Genomic DNA, 5,446 nt, shown 5'->3' on the forward strand with positions numbered 1-5,446 from the left:
GTAATCATCAAGATAGTGTGGTACTGGCACAAAAACAGACCGACAGATCAATGGAACAGAATAGAGAACCCAGAAATGGATCCTCAGCTCTATGGTCAATTAATCTTTGACAAAGCAAGAAAGAATATGCGATGGGGAAAAGACAGTCTCTTCAACAAATGGCATTGGGAAAATTGGACAGCTAGATGCAGAAGAATAAAACTGGAGAATTTTCTTACACCATACACAAAAAATAGATTCAAAATGGATAAAAGACCTAAATGTGAGACAAGAATCTATCAAAATCCTAGAGAACACAAATAGCAACTTCTATGACCTCACCTGGAGCAGCTAGATGTATCTCCAAAGGCAAGAGAAACAAAGGTAAAAATAAACTATTGGGACTTCATCAAGATAAAAAGATTTTGCATAGCAAAGGAAACAATCCACATAACCCAAAGACAACTGACAGAATGAGAGAAGATATTTGCAAATGCCTTATCAGATAAAGGGCTTGTTTCCAAAGTCAATAAAGAATTCATCAAACTCAATACCCAAAGTACAAGTAATTCAATCAAGAAATGGGCAGAAGACATGAACAGTCATTTCTCCAAAGAAAACATGCAAATAACCAATAGACACATGAACAACTGCTCAATATCTCTCAGCATCAGGAAAATTCAAATCAAAACCACAATGAGATACCACCTCACACCAGTCAGAATGGCTCAAATGAACAAGTCAGGAAATGTCCGATGTTGGCAAGGATGTGGAAAAAGGGAAACACTGACACTGTTGAGAATGCAAGCTGGTGCAGCCACTCTGAAAAACAGTATGGAGGTTCCTCAAAAAGTGGAAAACAGAGCTACCCTACAACCCAACAGCTGCACTACTAGTTATTCATCCCAAAGATACAAATGTAGTGATCTGAAGAGGCACCTGCACCCCAATGTTCATAGCAACAAAGTCCAAAATACCCAAATTATGGAAAGAACCTAGGTGTCCATTGATGGATGAATGCATAAATAAGATGTTGCATATATACATATATATACAATGAAATATTACTCAGCCATCAAAAAAAGAAATCTTGTCATTTGCAATGACGTGGATAGAACTAGAGGAAATTATGCTAAGCGAAATAAGTCAATCAGAGAAAGACAATTATCATATGATCTCTCTTATGTGGAATTTAAGAAACAAAACAGAGGATCATAGGGGAAGGGAGGAAATATAAAACAGGACAAAATCAGAGAGGAAGACAAACCATAAGAGACTCTTAATCATAGGAAACAAACTGAGGGTTGCTGGAGGGGAAAAGGGTGGAGGAACTAAATGATGGACATTAAGGAGGGCACATGAAGTAATGAGCACTGGGTGTTATACAAGACTGATAATCACTGACCTCTACCTCTCAAAGTAATAATACACTATATGTTAATTAATTGAATTTAAATTTAAAAATACATAAAAATTTAAAAAATAAATATATATTCCTAGAAAATACATTATTACAAAATTAAAATAATTACTTAGTTTTATTACTTTTTAAATTAAAACCATTGAGTGACATTCACTCAATGTTTGCTCATATACATTTGTATTGAATCTATTACTTTAAACTGTCATATTTAATATTACCTTGATTTTGAAATATAGGCAGAGGGAGAAGCAGGCTCCCTGTGGGGAACCGGATGTAGAACTCAATACCAGGATCCCCGGATCACACCCTGAGCCAAAAGCAGATGCTCAGCCACTGAGCCACACAGGCATCCCTGAAGCTTCATTTCTTTTCTGAGATAGAGCCTCAGAATTTGGAGTGAAACATTCTTTTAATTATCTATTAAATCAATTTTCTACGATTTTTATTTAGAATTTTATGTATAGGTATAATGTATGAAGTTATATGTATATCCATAAATATATGAATGTGTAGAGATAAATCTATAATTTAGTTTTATATATTATCCTTTTCAAGTATTTTCAGAGTTTTGGAATGAAAATTTAGCAATCGTCACAAAATGAATGTGAAATATTCAGTTTTTTTTATCTCAAATATTTTTCAAAATTACACACACACGTGCACAAATCATGGCTAACATAGTCTCTGATGTTTTGTGGAACAATTAAAATCGTGTGTAAAAATCAGGTATGGGACGCCTGGGTGGCTCAACAGTTAAGCGTCTGCCTTCTGCCCCAGGCGTGATCCTGGAGCCCCAGATTGAGTCCCACATCGGGCTCCCTGCATGGAGCCTACTTCTCCCCCTGCCTGTGTCTCTGCCTTTCTCTCTCTCTCTGTGTCTCTCATGGATAAATAAATAAAATCTTTTTAAAAATCAGCTAGATTGTTGGTGTATTGGCATAGGTTGTACTTTGTATTATTTTTTTTTTATAGTTTTTCTCCCTCGTATCACTTGGTATACTGAATTTCTCATTCCAAGTTCTGTTTTCATTTGTAGCTTTGCATTTTTTGTTTATTAGATTGTCAAGCACTTATCTATTTTATCTAAAGAAACAAACAAGCTGCCGTATTTTCTTATCAAGTCTTATCAAGTTGAGGTTCATATTCATCACTGCTGTGTTGTCAGAGGAAAGAATATGAATCACACACAGAGGTCTTTGTGTTGTTTATTTTGGGAGGCTATATGGCACCGGGATATAAGTCCATGAATACTAGGTAGCATAGACTCTCAACAGATAGAAATGTGCCTCTTTTTGATCCTCATAGAAAGAAATTATAGACGTATTATACAAAAGGTAGGCACTTTTGCAAGGATGCAAAAGACTGGAGAGCTGTGGAAGTATAGCAGAGTAATCTCTTGAGAATGTAAATGCTTTTAAGGTTATTTTGAGTGTTTAGATAAATTTTCAAATGACTCCCCTTTCCTGAAGGGCGATGAGGAGGAAGGGAGCTGCATTGGGTTGGATATAACACTGTTATCTGTAGACTATACTTTTTTAGTTTCATTAGACACAATGCTTATAGAATATTTGAACAGAATCCAACAATGTTTCTGTAAAGGACTCATTAAGATATAGGTTGGGGCAGGGAGTGGAGGAGAGTAAAATGGAACCAAGATCTATATGGGTCATTCAGGGCACAAAATAATGTCATTTTGATGTCAATATGATAAGGAGGTGAGTTATGCTTTTTCCATATACAGAACACAAAATAATCTGATAACTCAAGGAATTGAGAATCAGTAGTAAAGGGTCTAATAATGAACAGCATTGGCAGAGAATTAAGAAAAATCCTTGAATTGATATAAGAGCAAAGAGTTACTACAAGCAATGTCTAGAGGCAGGATAAAAGCTGGGTAGCACATAGTGACCTTAGGTGAGTGCTATAATACCATACAAGGTAGTAGCAGCAGCAGCAGAAACAACTTACTGGCCACTTTTCCCATAGAAAGTTGGAGTCTGGGATCCCTGGGTGGCGCAGCGGTTTGGCGCCTGCCTTTGGCCCAGGGTGCGATCCTGGAGACCGGGGATCGAATCCCACGTCGGGCTCCCGGTGCATGGAGCCTGCTTCTCCCTCCGCCTGTGTCTTTGCCTCTCTCTCTCTCTGTGTGACTATCATAAATAAATAAAAAACTAAAAAAAAAATTAAAAAAAAAAAAAAAGAAAGTTGGAGTCTTTGTCAGCTCCTCTTGAAGTAGACCTCTGATTTTGGTTAATATAGTGTAGCAGGAGTAGTGCTAGGTGACATCCAAAGAAAGATCACCAAAATCCCTCCCAGCTTCATGTTGGTCTTCTGGCAAACTTGCACGATTAGAATTATCTTTCTGAATGGGCCGCCTCAGATGCTCCTTTTCTGGCACCTGTTTCAGGCTGTGAGAATTACAAACCACATAAAAATGGCACAAGGTACTTTGATCAACAGTCCCAGCTGAGTCCAGCCTAAGAGCAATGCCAGTCCAATCATCAGGCATTTTAAAGAAATAAATTTTTAGTTAATTCCATCTCTCATCATTGTGTCACCATCAGGTATTCGAATCCTCTCAGATGAGAACCTACTCACTGAGGAGCAAAGAACAAGCTATCCCTACTGTGTCCTCCCTAAATTCCAATGCATAGAAACCATAACAGTAATCAAACAAGGTTTCATACCTTAAATCAGGGTCATTTGTTATGTAACAAAAGATAACCAGAATAAAAATCACAAATGTGTATGAGGTTGACAGGATGGGAGGTTTTGCAATGGGCTGAGAACAGAAAGTACATGTGAGGTAAGAATAGGAAGCTGCATTATTAATATGTGTATTTATTTACCCTTTTATATTTAGTTTGTAATTTTGTGACAGACACATATATGCATCCATTCACACATAAACATGTAGTGAATACCACCTCTATGCACACTTAAGTTAAAAATAAAATTTGTGATCTAGTAATATATGCCAAATGTTGCCATAGTTTCTTTTAACAGATATTCTTATTATATTTTCTTGACAAGACTAGAAACCTAGTGAAATATTTCTGTTTAGAAAAAATATGCTATGGTAAAAGTATGTTTCAGCAAAAAAAATTGATAAGTACTTCTTGCAGAAAATTCAATGTGATACATTGAGATTTTGTTATCCTTTAAATAATTTTATCAGTTCTATAATGTTCAAATTGTTCAAATATTTTATTGTTTTTGTTTTCATAAGTTTATGAAAGCATGACAAAAGATATATATGTTTCAGTATAAATGACAAATGGTATTATATACATATTATGTTTCAGTTTCACCAATGTATTAAATTTTAAAGGTTGCAAATACCCTACTACCACCACCAAGATTGAGATCATTTCCATAACCCAAAAAGAGTTCCTTCATTCTTTCCAGTTAAATTTCACCTGCCATTCATTGAACATTGCCACTTACTAATCTTAGCATAACTTAGTTTGCTTGTCCTTTTATTTTACATGAATGGAATCATAGGAGCGATAGATGGTCTCTAACATGACCATTAACAATTCCCACTTCCTAATATCCATGCCCTGATGCATTTCCCTCCCCTTGGTATATGCTGGAGCTAGTTACTGGAATAAGCCAAAAGAAGGTCACTTCTAACATTACATTATGAAGACTGCGTCTTCTACATTGTGAACTCTTGCTACTTCCCTACAAGGCCAGCCTTGATGTTCTGAAAGCTCCACACAGCAAAGAACTGAGGGAAGACTCATAGTCCAACAGTCCACGAGGAAACAACTCCTCCCAACATCCACATGAGTGAGTTTGAAAACAGATCTTCCCCCTACTGGGCTGTCAAATACCTCATCCCCAGTCAATATTGACTGCAGTTTGAAACTTTAGGTCAGAGGTACCAGTTAAGTTGTGCTCACATTCCTGATGCGCACGAACACTTAAACAGGAAATTGTTGTTTTAACCCACTGGGTTTTCATTTAATTACAAAAGCAATGACAGATAACTAATATATAGATGACCCATGATTTTTGCCTGTTTTGTTCAACATGATG

This window comes from Vulpes lagopus, chromosome 3, assembly GCF_018345385.1.
Source record: "Vulpes lagopus strain Blue_001 chromosome 3, ASM1834538v1, whole genome shotgun sequence".
Lineage (NCBI taxonomy): Eukaryota > Metazoa > Chordata > Mammalia > Carnivora > Canidae > Vulpes > Vulpes lagopus.